This window comes from Pinus tabuliformis, chromosome 2_1 (assembly GCF_031772625.1).
Source record: "Pinus tabuliformis cultivar Carrire ecotype Pingquan chromosome 2_1, CPIR1, whole genome shotgun sequence".
In the NCBI taxonomy this organism is placed as follows: domain Eukaryota; kingdom Viridiplantae; phylum Streptophyta; class Pinopsida; order Pinales; family Pinaceae; genus Pinus; species Pinus tabuliformis.
Genome location: NC_142299.1, coordinates 836,710,192 through 836,728,185, shown reverse-complemented (window position 1 = coordinate 836,728,185; position 17,994 = coordinate 836,710,192).

Genomic DNA, 17,994 nt, shown 5'->3' with positions numbered 1-17,994 from the left:
TTTGCCTCTCGGCCTCTTCTTCCCTGGCTTCCTTATGAGATTTCCTTCCAACTCTTTTAGAGGTTCTCTCGAATGTCTCGTCTTCTGATGACCCAGAGGTTTCCGGGGGTTTTTCTTGTCATTTTTGCATATGTGGGTGAGGAGGAGGTTCCTGCTGGGGAGTGAAGTTGGGTTACTTCCATGTTCTTCTTTTCTGCTTTGAGTGAGGGAACTTGTCGTTCAATCTCCTCTATCTCTATTTTTGGAATTTCAATTGAAGAGCTAAGGCTTTCGAATGGGTTTATTGTGGTTGTTGTCTTTGGCTGTTCTCCTCTTCCTTCCATTTGAACCATTCCTGTTAAGGGAGTTCCAGACTCCATCGATACCTCTTTCCCTTTATTCCTGTTACTCACCTTGGCTTGGACTACTTTCTGCACTTGGATCCATTTCTCTCCTTTCGACTTCTCTAGATCTTCCTCCTTTTTTTTTTGCAGTATCTTACGAAATGCCCATATTCATGGCAATTTCTGCATTTGAATGGTAGTTTCTCGTAGTCTAACTCTTGGATATAAGACCAGTCTGCTATTGTTAACTTTATGGCTTCAGGTAACCCTATTTCCAAGTCAACTTCGACACATATTCTTGCACATGAACACTGATCCCTTCTCTCTGCTCTGTCTATGTATTTTCCCAGGGTGTTACCAATCGTTTCTAGTGACTTCGGGTTCTAGCAGTGTAGTGGAAGATGAGGGAGGCGCACCCACAATGGAACTGCTCATGGCACATCTTATGTCGGATCGAAATCTGGTGACCATGAGTTTAGATACAGACCCTGAGGTCCCATGAAATATGGTCCATTCCTAAAGATGAGATTTCTGTCTTCTACTGAATAAAAAACAAAGACAAAAAGGCCCTTACCAACCAGGAAGCTTCTGATGCCTTCCTTTACTAGTGATTTCCAGTTCCTATGTGCCCACGCCTCGACAGCCTTGGGGGAAGGCCATAGCCTTGTAAATTGGCTGATGAGCCCTCTTTCAGCTAAGTTCAAAGCAGATCTGCAAGAGTCTTCAACGGGCAGGGCGACTATGGGAATGTTGTCCAGTTTCTTTACAAACTTGCACTGAGTTTCCTTTGCTGGGCGTTTACTACTGTCGCTGATTAGCTTCCTGAACGCAAGGATCTCTGGTGGAGGAGGGGCCTCAGGGCTCCCTCCTAGGGCCATGGTGATGGAGGGAGTATTCAGGTCGCACCAGGGGCTACTGCTGTGCGCGTGAAAGAGGCCTTTTTTTAAAAGTTCGCAATCATAATAACCGAAATTAATCGATTTCGTAGTTGTTGGATTCCTGTTTCCATGATTACTTTGTTAGGTTCCTATACCAATAAGAGTCATAATTTTAATAAATTCATTTTTATTTCTCAATGAATAACCATGAGAACTCTTCGATCCTTAAAAAAATACAACCTTTCAAACCCATTTCCTTTTTATCTTTCCTAAAAAACAATCCTGGCTTAAATGACAATAAGCTTGAAAATAAAAAAAAATAAGAAATAAGAGTTAAAAAAAAAAACACATAATTTTACATTCTGTCGCACCGTGACCCTAATATCTCCGCAATTTGAGTAAAAGAAAGATAAAATCTATTTAAGAAAATTAGAGATTATAATGATTCCAAATTATTCCCTCCGAATTTACGAATTTGAATTATTGCCTCCAAATTTATGAAAAACATAGGTTGCCTCCAAATTTTCACAAATCATCACTGTGCAATCTGAATTAAACCATGTGCACAGTTTCAGATTTTTCCATAAATGAAATAGTCATAGCCTCTGTTGCCCTCCTGAACCGATTTCAAAATCATTATCTAGGTCAATCTTGCCTTATAGTGGGCACAATTTTTTCAGTTGAAGCGTCACCAACAAAAGTAGAAAAAGAGAACCAGAGTCTGCATTGTCAAATATCGATATTGAAATGGGCACAAAGGCCAAAACTGGAGAAAAACTTGTGAAGTTTGCTATTTGGGGCTGTGTCGTCTTCAATCTCATTTTTCAAATTGGCAATACATGATTTTGTCTCAGATTGGTCGAGTTGAAGCGTTTCAGATTCTTTTCCTCTACATGTTACACAGTTCGACATAGGTATCTTTTTTCTTTCAGTTTTATATTCTTGCCCTATAGTGGGCACAGTTTTTTCAGTTGAAGCGTTACCAACAAAAGTAGAAAAAGAGAACTAGAGCCTGCATTGTCAAAGACCGATATAGAAATGGGCACAAAGGCCAAAACCGGAGAAAAACTTGTGAAGTTTGCTATTTGGGGCTGTGCCATCTTCAATCTCATTTTTCAAATTGGCAATACACGATTTTGTCTCAGATTGGTCGAGTTGAAGCATTTCATATTCTTTTCCTCCACATGTTTCACATTTTCTTCTGATTTTGTTAAATTCAAAACATTTTGAATTTCCAAATGTGGTTCTGATTACTTCTACGCATATTTTAACTTAGTTACTACCTCTTTGCAATTCTGGGTTCCGAACACCAAAATACATTATTAACATGGTTTTGAAGATGCATGCAAAATAGGGTCCTATGCATTGAGGATGTAACCCACCCTAACCAAAGGTGGTTACCATCCTAACCTTGAATCTCAATGTGTATATGGGTGACTTCACCTTCTCCAGTGATGCCGTGTGGGGGCAAGGTCATTTTTCAAGGTTTGCCTTCAGTGTGGGGCAAGGTCATTCTTTGGGAATTACATATTTGACTACACACAATTCCGAAAGTCACCTCACATAAAGACAACCATACATGCACTACATGTAACCAAGAAATTCTTAAATGCATAACATGTTTTGGCCAGTCTTAGCCTCTGCCATCAACACTTTCATATTAATAAGCATAGTCACCACTGGATCTAATATGCCTATTGATGTGCCCCATCATATGTCAAAATATGCTCAATTCTTTAATTTGAACCTTTGTTGAAGGTTAACAAGAATCCAACTGACATATGGATAACTTGCAGCTTACTAAAAAACGGATTTAGTACTCGGGATCTCCTTTCATCTAGACCAAGAGTTTACAGAGAATTATCAACTGCAGTCTCCATTTACATTTCAGCAAGTAGTATACCTATTTCTATGAACAAGATTGGTGTCGAAGGAAATAAACTAGTATCTCTTGAAACAACCATGTGAGTAATGATAACAAGAGTATGCATCTTCTACCTTATTTACGCTCTATATATCTTCATTACTTTTCAAGTTGACAGATCATGTAAACTGCGCACACCGAGATGGAACTATTCTCAATATACTATGGCATCGATTAAATTTGGCTTATGATTTTTCTACAAAGTTAGGCTTATGATCATTTTTAACCAGGTGCAAGTTCAAGCTCCCAAACTTGGCCGAAATTTGAAACAATTTATAACATATTCCAGTCATGTCAAAGAGTTTGCTCCAAGTTCTGTGTTCCACAAGTATGCTCCACATTCTGTAAGTATAATCCAAGCAATAGTAATCTAAGACCAATATGATGACCTAAAGACAATAATGAGATCCAAAATGAAGATCCAAGTTCCTTGGATGAATCTCGAAGTTCTGTTTACTAGAACATTGTCTACAAAATGATCGTGAGATGGAGTTCGAAGTGCACCCTAAGATGGAGTGAATCTGAGGTTCTTCTGTGAGGTTTGGCCTAAGACATTTTCATGATCCAAAGTTGCTAAGAATTTTTGAAAGAGCCAAGGATGATCTGGAGTCTTGATTTGAAGTAATCTGAAGTCTTGACTTGGAGTATTGATCTGCTTTGAATTTGAGGTTTGGTGTATTTTCTAGGGTTTTTGGACAAAACCATAGAGTAATCTATCCCTTGTGTAAAAGTACATTTAGGGTTTTGACTTTTTGATTTATAGGGTTTGCAAATTTAGAAAGGCTTGATAAGAGAATGCCTAGGGTTTTGGACAAAACCCTAGGATGAGATGCTCCCGCTAAAAGAAGAAACCCGAGGTCATGATAATGATGTCTAGAGCAAGAATGTTGATCTATTGGATAACTGCAAAAATATAAGATCAAGAGGGAGTTGTTACTCATCATAAAAGATACATACTCTATCTCTCTTCCTTTAATATTATTGATTTCTCTAGTAATCTAGTCTCATTTTATTTTCATTGCTTGATTGTAACTATTCTTCCGTGACCTCCTAGAGAGGATTGCAAGAACATGTTGAAGGTTGTCTAAGGTTGGAAGAAGTTTCTGACAAGTCCTGGATTCAAAGGGAGCTTTGAATCTTGAAAGGGTTGTGAATGTAGAAGGAGCTTTGAATCCAGAAAGAACTATGAATTTAAAAGAAGCTTTGATTCAGAGGGAGTAGTTTAATTCTTATGTATTTAAGTATTATTTTTAAATTATATTTAATGGCTAAAGCTGTGATGGGCCTTTGACAAGCCTTTGTCCTGGATGAAGTACATGTACTTCAGGGACAAGCTTGGACACATTAAGGTAAGTTCTCTCAGAAAGAGGGAGCATTAATGAGATAACAATAGGGGTAGAAGTTTGGCCCAGACTATTGTTGAAATCATACATTCTCCTAATTTAGAAAGTATGGTCTTTAAGGCCTAGTTACTCAGAAGAGTACGTACCTTTCTATGATTGGAACAACCACTCTATAAGAGTGAGTGCCTCTATCAAGCTCGTTTACTTGTTGAGTGAGCCTTTTGAGACCTTTGGCCAAGATAATGTCAACCCTGTGATGTGAGGATTTGTTAGGGTTTTGACCCTGTGGTGTGAGGAGTTAAATATGCTCTAGGGTTTGGCCAACCCTATGTAGTTGGAACTTGGAACACAAATGTTCTTGGAGTTTTCACCTTGGTGATGGAAAACCTATACTAGTTTGTATACGATGTGGTTGAGGCACCGATCAGATCATGGTGACTAGTTGTTGTACCTTAGGCTAGGTAGCCTGTATGATGGTACATAAAGTTATGGTACCTTAGGTTGAATAGGCTGTATGATGGTACATAGGGTTGGTACCTTAGCAGTATCCCAGATGGTACCTAGATCCCTATAAGATGTTGGGTTGGTACCTTGGCAATATCCTAGATGGTACCTAGATCCTTGAAAGATGTTGGGTATGTACCTTTGCAGTAGCCTAGATGGTACCTAGATCCCTGAAAAATGTTGGGTCGATAACTTGGCAGTAGCCTGGATGGTATCTAGATCCGTGAAATAATATGTGTTGGTTTAATGCCTTGGTAATCACCTAGATGGTACCTAGACCTATAGATCAACATGTATTTTGGATTGGTGTCTCAACAAGAGCCTAGATAACACCTAGAGTCTTGGAGAAGCATGTCTGTTGGGTTGGAATCATGGCTGTGAAGAAAGAGTAATTATCATTGTGAACTTGGTTGAAGAAATTTTTGGAGGCAACTTTTATGAGCAAGTTCCTCCCAGTATCATGCTCAAATCTTTCTACAGTGAGCTTGTTTGGTATTAGGTCTAAGACGAGGCCTTTGAAGTTTCACCTAGACTATGTATGGAGACTAGTTGTTTGATGGTGAATCTCGATCATAATTATGTTATAGTACCATAGGATAATGGTATTATGAAGTGTGTAACCTTATTCTTAAAGAAAAATTTTAACAAAGAAAATTTGGATAGTCATTATGAATACCTCCCTAGCTAAGAGGGAGTGTTGATGTAGTACAACCGTTCATAGTCCCGAAGATTCCTACTCTCATAAGGTATGGGATGACCACTCTGCATCAACACTGCCCCAATGCCCTCACCTGATGTGTCACACTCCAGTATAAAGGGTTGGGAAAAATTCGGTAACGCAAAGACTGGGAAAGTACTCATGACCATCTTGAGGTGCTCAAAGGCCTCTTGCACTGTGTTTGACCAACTGAGTGCCCCCTTCTTCATGAGGTCCATAAGGGATGCGACCAACTGAGAAAACCCCCTCATGAAGTGCTTGTAATATGTGCATATGCCCAGTAATCCCCTCACCTCCGTCACATTACTTGGTGTGGGCCAATCAAGGATGGCGGGAATCTTCTCCTGGTGGACTCTAACTCCGTCCTCTCCTATCACATACCTTAGGTACAACATCTTGGTTATCCCAAATTCACACTTGGATGTCCTGGCATAAAATTGTTGCTCCTCCAGGATGCTTAAGACCTATTCCAAGTGTTGTAGGTGCTCCTCCCGTGTCATGTTGTAGATAAGCATGTCATTGAAGAACACCAAAACAAAACCGCACAAGTGCTTGCAAAACACATGGTTCATGCAATACTAAAATGTGGTTGGGGCATTGGTGAGTTTGAAGGGCATCACCAAGAACTTAAAGTGCCCCTTGTGGCACCTGAATGCTTTCTTCAGAATGTCCTACTAACTCACTCGAATTTGATGGTACCTTGTGCGCAAGTCTACCTTAGAGAAGTACTTGGCTCCTCTAAGCTCATACATCAGTTGATCTATACGGGGCATGGGGTACTGGTTCTTCAAAGTCTTCTATTTAGTGCCTAGTAGTCGATGCACATGCAAAGGGTCCCATCCTTTTTCTTCACTAGCACAGCCGATGAAGCAAAAGGGCTAGTACTAGGCCTGATATGCCCTAACACCAATAGCTTCTAGATGGACCTCTCAATATCGTCCTTACAGGCCTAAAGGCGTTGATACAGAGTAGTGATAATTGTATGTACACCCTCTTCCAACTCAATGGTGTGCTCAAACCCTCGATCAGGAGGCCTTCCTGGAAAGATCTCCCAAAAAACTGTTTGATGTCTCTCCAACAACACAAAGATGTCTGCATGAACCAGTCATGCCTAAGTTCTTGCCTCTGAAATCATGAGCACCACCGCTCACTCTATACCACCACGCCACATGTTTGCTTCCATCCGATGGACGTATATTGACTATGGTGGGTAGGAGTGCATACCCCTCAACACTACCAACTTCCCATTTGGGCCCATGAACTCCATCTCCAGTTTCCTCCAATCGGTAGTGACCCACCCCAATGAATATAACCATTGGACACCCATCACCACATTAGTGTTTGGAACATCAACCACAAAGAAATGGTTAGTCATGGAATAGTTCCCAATAATCAAAGTTAGACTAGGGACATATCTCATGCACCGCATAGTTCGGTCTCCTGGTACCAATATCAAAGACCCCTCAAATGCCTCTATATGTATGCCTCTCTGGTCCACCATCTAGGAATCAATAAAATTATGGGTAGCCCCACTGTCCACTAATACTAACGCACACTGCCCCTACACTGTGCCCCTGTTCCGTAGTGTCAAGTACTTTGGAACTTCCTAGAGTGAAGCAAGAACTCCCCTGGTGGGAACAATTAGCCCTCCTCATCGAGGTGGTGGTGGCGGCGATGGTTCTCCTCCTGCAAATTGTGGTCCTCCGTCGCCATTGTCTATCTCTTGCTCAGCCTCATCCTCCTACTCACCATCTGAGTACACCTTGATGTAATGGGCCTTGCCCTTGGTGCACTTGTGCCCTGGTACCCACAGATCTTGGAATGTGAAACACAACTTCCTCCTCCATAGGTCCCTCCAAGTCTCGTCATCCAACTTGACCACACCCAATCTCCCTCTAAGGATGATGAGTATATTTTCTCCCCTAAGGAGCCACGGGCACAGTGGGTATAGGGGCCTTGGTATTGGGAATTGCATCAATCATGTCTCGGGTCTTGGAAATGATGTCCATCAATGTTGTGGGCTTGTAGGCCCTCATCCATCCACACAAGGGATCTGATAACCCCTCTACAAACAACATAATCAACTGAGCTTGAGAGATGTACGACACCATTACAGCTAGACTCTGGAACTACGATATGTAAACCTCTATGCTGCCCATTTGTCTCAAGTGTGCCAACTCCATGAAATGCAGCTTGGGGTCCCAATAGAACATTTTTGTAAAATTAGATTGTCCATTATTGAGAAAAACCATAGTTTTTGGAGATAGTAAGATAATACATTCTTTAGCCAGTGGAATCAAATGAGAGGGTGCTCGTAGATGAAATTCGATGTTAACAATCCAATGAAATCGATGATTTTTCGATGATACTCATGGTTACAATTTAATGGTGAGATGCAAATCCCTTCCTAAAGCTCTTCAGGGAGACAATGGACATTTGTTGCTTGGGCATAAAATATAAATCGAGCGACATAATTGAGTTTTGTAAGTTTTTGCTAGTGCGTTCAACCAGGGACCAAGTGGGAAAGCTACCCAAAATCACCAAATTTATTGTCTTGAATAATAGAATCTTAATGCATATATTACATTGTCCTTTATTAAGAAAAACCCTAGTTTTGGAGATTTGCAAATAAAAACCTTTTTAGGTGGTGGAATTAGATGAGAAGGTTGGCACTAGTTATAATTCGATGTCAGGAGTTCAACATAATAGACAATTGTTTCGGTTGAAGTCCCATTTAGAGTTTAAACTTTATTGCAAGTTGCAACTCACTTCCTAAAATCATTCGAGGAGATAATGAGAATTTGGTATGGAGGTATAAAATCCAAACCAAGTAGCATAATTGAGTTCTGTAAGCTCCTACAAGTGTGTTTTCCTAGAGACCATGTGGGCACACTACCCACAATGTCGCGACATATTGTCTTGAAAAATAGAACCTTAGTGCAAGAATTACATTGTCCATTACTGACCAAAACCATAGTTTTGGATATTGTCAGATAAAACATTTCTTAGCTAGTGGAATTAGATGAGATGGGTGCGCCAAAATGTAGTTTTATGTTAGGATTTCAAGCTAATCGATAGTTTTTTTATTGGTATCTTGTGTAGGTTTTTCTGGCATGTTGCAACTTGCTTCTTGAAGCCTTATTGGGATAGAATGAAAATTTTGTTTAGGGATATATAATCCAAACTAAGAAACATGATTGAGTTTTGTAAGCTCTTACAAGTGTGTTTAGCCAAGTACCATGTGAGCACACTACCTAGAATCGCCCAAGTTATTGTCTTGAAAAATCGAATATTAATTCAAAAAGTTGCATTGTCTCTTATTGAGCAAAATCCTAGTTTTCCGGATTGTCAAATAATACCTCCTTTATCTAGGGGAATCAGATAAGAGGAGTTTCCCTAGCTATAATTTGATGTTATTATTCCATTGCAATCGAGGGATTTTCAATTGGATTTTCAGTTGGAGTTTTATGGCAAGTTGCAATTCCCTTCCTAAAACCATTTGAGGACACAATGAGATTTTGGTCCATGGGCATAAAATATAAATTGGGAAGAAAATGTAGATTTTTTTGTAGATTCACAAGCTCAAGTAATCTGCTAAAACAAGAGACAAGAATCTACTTCTACTTTCAACTAGCGGAAGCTAATAGATCGATGAACACAATAACACAAGAAGAAGATAAATCAATGGCACAACACACAAAGTTTTAATGGGGAAAGCCACTGCTCAAAACCCCGCTTATCTGTATTGCATTAATCAGAAATATGAGTGAAGATACAAAGCTTGTTCTCACAAGAACAATTCCGCACAAGTATGCTCAACTCTCTGCCTCACAAGCCTGCTCTTAGCCAACACTTAGCCAATTTCCACTGCCTTCCAAGCCCCTATTTCCTTGCGCAATTCCTAGGATGAATAGCCCATATTAATGGGAATCCAGTGCACCAAAACTGTGCAATCCAATCTAGGTCCTCTTCTTGAGTGCATGCATGACCTATACAACTCAAAAAATTATACAACAAATAGTAAACTGTCCCTGCACTCTAGTTTCAACTGGGTCTTTCTCAAAACTAACATGCATGAGTTTTCGATGAGAGAATCTTCAGTTAACTGGAGTAGCACCTGTGGATACACTAGTGCATTAACTGACTACTAATCCTCTACTAGTTCAACAAACAGTTAGAAACTAGTTTAATTGTCTATAACTCAGTAAACTGAGTTATCTAGTTCAACTCAATCTAAACTCATACTGGACCCTTAAAACCTAGGGAGAACACTTACATGACTTTCAAAAGACTTCCAACTCGAAATTCCTAAGTTAATTAAGCCAATTAAACTTAATTAACTATTTACAAGTTGCTATGAGAATAGAATTCTATTTTAATTATTAGTTTAAATTCAAGGACAAATTTAATCTGGAATTTCTTGTTGCCATTTCTCAACAGAAAAATTGAATTTTCTATGCTCTTGCAAGTGTGATCAACCATGGACGACATGAACACACTGCCCATAATCACCTGGGCTATTTCCCTGAGAAATACAACCTTAGTGCAAAATTTACATTGCCCAATATTAAGCAAAACCCTAGTTCAGGAGATTGTCAAATAAAATAGTTTTCGATAGTTGAATCAAATGAAATGTGTGCCACTAGCTGTAATTTGATGTCAAGAACCCAACACAATCAACAATTTTTAAATTGTCATCCTGATTGAGTTTTATGGCGAGATACAACTCGCTCCCTGAAGTCATTTAGGGACACAATGAGAGTTTGTTCTTGGACAAGACCTCTGGAATTACTGGTCTGGACATTGGGATAGGTTGCATAAGCTAGGGGGTGGTAGTTGCATTGTTGGTTGCCAATGGTTGAAAGGAGAATCATAAACCTTGCCCCAATGCCCACACTGTGCTGAGTGTTTAATTAACTGAGATGCCCAAATATGTCCATGCATGGTTACAAGGTTACATTTCTGCGTGTGTAGGTTCTAATTTGTAGAGAAGACTAATGGATATAAATTTGTAAACATGAGTGTGACTGGTAAATTTAAAACTGTGTTGTTTTAACCCTAAGATAAATCTACAGATCTCCTGGATAGTATTACCCTTAAGTAATATTGATATAAGGCAAGATCTGTGGTTGAGGGTACCTTGAAGAAGGGAAGCCTTAGGTTGTCTGAAGACTAGGCCACTAGGTGTTCTGATCCTTCAAAAATCTCATACATAGCATTTGCATGGTGTCCACTTATTGCATTAAAAGGCTCATTGGCATGATATCTGGAGGTTTGATGGAATCCCGATGAAAGTTGTCTGTTTATGACACAAACTTGTCCCAACTGACATATTGATTGTAGGTACACTAGACCTATACACCTTTGTTCCCAGTATTCCCTGCAGTATCCCCTGCTCCTGATAAGTGCCGCATTGTTATTGGTGTCTCTGATATAAATATGCAGTAGTGAAGGTAACTTCTGTACAAATATTTGAGCTCCTTACACATATAGTAAAGAGGTATTCCTCTGAGCACATGGAAAATGACAAGTATTACTCATCATAGTGTATTCAAAGGTCTTTGACTTTCAATGTTAGATGCAGACACCACTTTCTAGCCTGAATCCTGCAACGCATTCTACAGTAAAAGACAAACATCACTTCCCAGCCCTCAAGACTCTAAATGGTAAACTTTTGAGTTCAAATTTAGCAGTAATTACAGTAGGTATGCACAGAAATGAGATGATTCCCTTAGCTCAGAAATGATGACTTGCATGTGTATTGTTGATATTTAATTGCAATGACAGTGTGTGCGTGAATGGAAGAATTTCCTTTGTTTGTCAACTATGTCTTGTACTTAGATTGCTGATATTTAATTGCAGTGACAGTGTGTGTGTGTGTGAATGGAAGGATTTCCATTGCTTGTCAACAATTTCTTGTACTTAGATTGCTGATATTTAATTGCAGTAACAATGTGTGTGTGAATGGAAAGATATCCATTGCTTGTCAATAATGTCTTGTACCCACATTGCTGATATTTAATTACAATGACAATGCGCGTGTGAATGGAAGGAATTCCACATCTTATCAATGGTGTCTTGCATGTGTATTGTTGATATTTAGGTGTAACAGTAGTGTGTGAGTGAATGGAGAGTTTCCATAGCTTACCAATGATGCCTTGCATTTATATTGCCAATATTTAATTGCAATAACAATGTGTGTGTGTGAATGGAAGGATTTCCAAAGCTTATCAACGTGCTTGGAATTTGTACTACCGATATTTATACAATGGTATATGCAGGGAAGTAATTTTCCAAAACATGAATGATGCCTTGTGCTTGTAGTGAGGGTATTCAAAGTTTTCAGGTATACTCTCTAAGGAGATGGGCAATATCATTGCCATCCACAACACATGCCAAATTTCATAAATGAACTAACACTGCCATGAGCATAACCAAGCAGCCAAGGTCAGATTGCTACAAGAGGATTTTGCCATATGAAGCAAGGTCATCACATTATGTTAAAAGCCCATCCATAAGTCAGAACCTAAGGATAAGATGGTGACCATTCCTTAGGCAAGTTGACTCTCTACGTTTGAAAAGTTCTAGGGCTTTCATTAGAAACTCCATTGCCAGACATAAAGGATATCACGAAGGATGCTCCAACAAGCACCATAAATCCATGCATATGGAGGTACATGCACAATCAGCTGCCAAGAGGAGTCAATGGTAGGAATAAGGAGACCATAAAACTCCGTGAATAAGGAATGGCAGTGAAACTCAAATAGGACGGCTTCACTGCCATTCACATGATCACCAAACACATCTCCTAATTAGTCTGGAAACAACACGCCACCAGTCCCATGAGACCCATCACTTTAATAGATGTCAAATTGACTGTCATGGATATGTCTGCCAGAAAATATCCAAGTCCTAACGTTTTCACCACAAATTTCTTCCACCACATTTGGTTCGCCATTAAAAATGAGGTCTAGGCATTGAAAGAAAAGTTACACCAAATATCAGGTGCCTTTCCAACCATAAAGGCTATCTTCATCACTCTAATTCCAAAAGAGGAAAAAGCACTCAATCCATCCAAATTCCAAGCTATAGGTCTCTTCTATGTTATTTACAAAATGAGATGAGAGGGGTGCACAAGCTGTTGCTGTAATACAATGATTGCAGCCTGTAGATCTAGTCACCTCTTAAGGTTTCCATCTGACACCTCTACTAGATCTAACACTGGTGGATTTTTACAATCAAGGGCTCTATACCTTGGCTCATTGAGGTTTTTTACTTTTCAACTTCCACTAGATCTACTCCCTTCAACCATCAAAAAATTGTGACGTGCATATTTTTTCACTAGTGTGCCTGATTACAATCAAACTGCAAGATGCAGAATTTTGGCTCCATTTCCACATTGGGGTCATAATAGTGATTTTGTGTAGTATTGTAGGTGTTATCCCTCAAGAGGTTTTCCCTCCTTACATATCAAAGCCCTATATTGCAAGGTAATTTTTTCCTTGCCTAGGAACTAGATTGAAGTCTGCCATCAAAGGCCAAATTTATATGCCACTTCTGAATTGGTATCATAATAGTGATTTTGAAAAGTATTGAGGAAGTTATGACTATTTTATGTTACGATTTTGTTCAAACTCACTTGGAGTCACAATCCTCATGGAAAAGGGAGATCCATTGGATGTAAAATTTTCTTATTTTTTTTACAAAGTCTAGATCTATTTATGTTGCTTCATGGCATACTGACAGTCACAGAATTAGATTTTTCTGTGCAAGATCTAGCATACCAGAAAGATGCATTTGCACAACCACCACATTTGGGAAACCATGATGGTCATGTTCAAGACCATTTCGCATGTCCTCCAACCATCATTGATCTCTAATCAAGAGATCTTACTCCTATGACTTTTTTTGTAATGTCAATGATCTTTATTTTGCTCCAACATCTTCTCTCTCACCTAATTCTCTTCTTGCTGACCCCTGCATGCTCAGTAGCAGCATAACACTTTGAGCGTTATTATTCATTAAGTTTTGTACCTCTTGAATTGGAATTAGGTTAGGTAGCTACATAGCAACTTTGAGTTTTCTTCCAAGTCTGGGTACTTGTCTACGATTTCTAGCACATATGCAAGCCTTGAAAGCATGAGAATGTGCAAGAATAAACTCTTGGGATAAATACCCATTTCATTGTAAGGGCTTATGTTATGTTGCTGTTTTCTGCTGGATCTAATCTTGCTCATAGATTTGTCAAGGTTAACTCATGATGGGTTCATAAATCTTGCTGGTGAGGCTACTTCTACACAGGTTTAGGAAGGCCAACTGACTCAAAGCGGCAATGGCTTTACGCCATGCTGTCCTTGAAGCTACATGCCCATATAACATCAGATCTGTTATTTACATAGGTGCCAATGTAATTGTGGTGTCTAGTTGAATGAATCCACAAACACTATCCCAAAATTACAGATCTGTGGTTAAAGATGAGATCGATCTAGTTGGATTCAAGCCAAAAAGATGACAGAGAATCAAGATGGGTTCAGCAAGTCAAAGGAGCTGGAATACTTCCTTTAAGGCCATTCAAAGTGTGGACCCTCTCAAACTTCCAAGTTTTGCCCCTTAAAGGTGAGTAGAATTAGACAGTTCCTTTGAAATAAAACCCCACTGTGAACTAAAACTAAGGTCATGTATTCCCAGGAGCGCTTTAAGCTACACAAACTATGATGGAATTCTTTCAATGACAATTTTTTTTATAAGATTCAGAGTGCACAATAACTAGAGATTGTGAAGCGATGAGGAAATGATACCTTCCAATCCTAATTTAGAGAATATTGTGGCAACCAATTCTCTGGTGTGTTGCATACACCAAATACCATTCCAAGGACATGCATTCTCTGAGTTTTCAGAGGTAAATTTGGACATCAATCAAGTTGAATCAGAAGGACAAAAGAGCCCCCACGTCTCTGATTTCTCACCCCACCCGCGTCTATCATTCATATGAACGGACTTGCTTTCTCCAGCATGCGTTCATTCAAAACAAAAGCAAGTTACAAGAAAACTTCCACCCAGAAGATCATATATAAAATCTTCTTAATGATCTGAATATGGCTTCTCAGAGCGATTAATAGTTGCAGCAGTTACAGTGGCTGGAGCCATGGTGGATGCCCAGAAACTTCCTGAAACATTTCATTCTTTATTTCTTGTGTCCATAAATAGATACAGGTCTGATTAGACCTTTCTAGTGGGTGGAAATATCAAAACAGAACTGATAAGACCGGGTCTGATTAGACCTTTCTAGTGGGTGGAAATATCAAAACAGAACTGATAAGACTGATTTACTATAGAGGGCTGAACTGGATGGCCAGTAGACTGAACGGTGTCCATAAATAGCTACAGGTCTGATTAGACCTTTGTAGTGGGTGGAAATATGAATCCAGATATGATAAGACTGATTTACTGTAGAGGGCTGAACTGGATGGCCACTGAACACATAAAGTCTGGTCAGGTCAAGTCTGGATGCACCAAAGAGAACTGAACTCACACCTCGAAATACTTTATGTAGTTCAACCAACTGAATTATCCATAGCACTAGGTGGTGCCTTTATTTTGCTAAATAGTTCTAGCGCACTACCTTTGCATGTTGTATATGTACTTGTATGTTTCTTTGGTAGAGATTTGTCCACCATGAGAAAGACCGCCCCAAGAATGCCTATCTGCCCTCTTAGACAGAGCAATATCTGCATGATAGAGATGAGATCTGTAATTTTCCCATTTGACATTGAGCTCCATCAGAAGAGCCAAATTTTCAGCATGTGGCCAACTGGAAGAGGAGGAAATGACAGATTGTTGGCAGCCAATATCAGCAAGAGTGAACAGCTCATGCCCGTGAAGAAACTGGATGATTGGGGGAGGAAGAATGTGATTCCCAGCCAATCCAATGATTGCATCAAGGTCAATGCGAATTATGTCGCCACGTCTAACCATCCATATTATATATCCCTGTATCCAAGGCTTAGATTTCGTCAAGATATTCCAAATGAAAGACACATTATTCTTAACCGGAGCCCCAACTAGGATCCAGTTTTCCAGGGTAGCATGATTGAGATATTTTTTAATAATGATTTTTTGCTAAATACCAAGGCACTTGAAGGCCGTCCATAGATTTTTGATGAGAAGTACCAGATTGAAAGTGTGAGTGTGTTTGATGCCCCAACCTCCATCAATGGGCTTGCAAATTGAGTCTAGTTTAGATAGGTGAAGCGTATTTTTGTAACCAGACCCAACCCATAAGGAATCTGCGATGGTGGAGTTGATTTTGTGAATAATTGACATTGGAAAATGAAACAAATGCATCCAGTAGACAATGATACCTTGTAGGACTACCTTTATCATGACCATCCTACTGTCTAAAGAGAGCCATCTGTTTTCCCATAACCACAGTTTATTTTCAAAATTTTGAATGAGCCAATGCAAAAACCTCTTCTCATAGTTACTGGGCTTCAGCAAAAGGCCTGACTCTAATCCCAAATAGTTCTACAATTTTTTTAGTCTCCCCATCCTCCACACAGTGGAGAAATGACAGATTGTTGGCAGCCAATATCAGCAAGAGTGAACAGCTCATGCCCGTGAAGAAACTGGATGATTGGGGGAGCAAGAGTGAACAACTCATGCTCTAGGGTCCACTTGTTGTGCTTTCCCCTTTGTACATCTTTTTTTCCCAGCAGTTGCCTTTGGCACCTATTCTAAATGACAACAGACAAGTGATGCTATTCTAAATGACAATAGACAAGTGATGTTTTTCATTGACAATGATCTGCCTGATTGTTGTGCACTGTTCAATTTTGCGATTATCTTTAATGCCTGCACCTGTAAACTTTACTGAGATGACAACTAAATTGATTATATAGTTGTTTGTCTTAGTGCCTGTATTTCTGAACTTTACTCTGCTGGTAACTGTAGTAATGCTAGAGCTGTTGCCTTCTTGCCCGTGCTTTTCAGCTTTGTTTGGACAATAACATTACTACATTAATAGCTAGTTTGTAAATTGAGTCCGTCTTAAAGGAATTCATAATAGATCAAATCATGGTGCTGGTGCTAAAAATGCTTTGTTTGAGCATTTCTCTAATTTGTCTGCACAGGATGAGTGAAATGCTGACTGGAGAGCACTTGTGGATATTAGCCTTGGTCTAAGACTGCAAATTCTGCTTTGATTTTTCATTCACACTCTATCTAGTACTAGAGGCATGGTTGGTTGGGGTCATGTATTGAGCTTGGACCCCACACCAACACAAGAGGATATATTTTTATACTTGATGCCCTTCTTTTTCCTAGTCAATCCAATTCCGGGGTGATCCAGATTAATACAAGTCTTTTTTTTCCTGAAAGAAGGCCCTTTTGATTGTTAGTAGCTCAAGACCCAACGATTCATCATTATTAAGGTTTTCCACATATGTATCTATTGAGATAGGGGAAGTATCCATTTCTGTATTTTTATATGAGGGAGGATATGAAGCCGAAGACCTCAGGTCTGGATATAGATTGGAATATTTGTCTTTGGAAATGTGTCAGTGTTGACTTGCCATATGAATGATAATATAATCTACATTATTTTCCATTATGCTATGTCTATGTGGCACCGATTGGGAGTCCATTCGAAGGATTATCTTTCCAAGAGCCATTTGACTAGTGTCCTTTATTCTGCAATTATGGATGGGAGCTTACTGGGCTTCAGCAAAAGGCCTGACTCTAATTCCAAATAATTCTACAATTTTTTTAGTCTCCCCATCCTCCACACAGTGGAGAAATGACAGATTGTTGGCAGCCAATATCAGCAAGAGTGAACAGCTCATGCCTGTGAAGAAACTGGATGATTGGGGGAGCAAGAGTGAACAGCTCATGCTCTATTGCTTCGTAGTATTCATTGGAGGTACCCAGATCAATGGATGGATAACGAGATGCTTCAATGGTTTCATAAAATCATGTATTGAGCTTGGACCCCACACCAACACAAGAGGATATAATTTTATACTTGATGCCTTCTTTTTCCTAGTCAATCCAATTCTGGGGTGATCCAGATTAATAAACGTCTTTTTTGCCTGAAAGAAGGCCCTTTTGACTGTTAGTAGCTCAAGACCCAACGATTCATCATATATTTAGGTTTTCCACATCTGTATCTATATTGAGATAGGGGAAGTATCCATTTCTGTATTTTTATATAAGGGAGGAGATGAAGCCGAAGACCTCAGATCTAGATATGGATTGGAATATTTGCCTTTGGAAATGTGTCAATGTTGACCTGCCATATGAATGATAA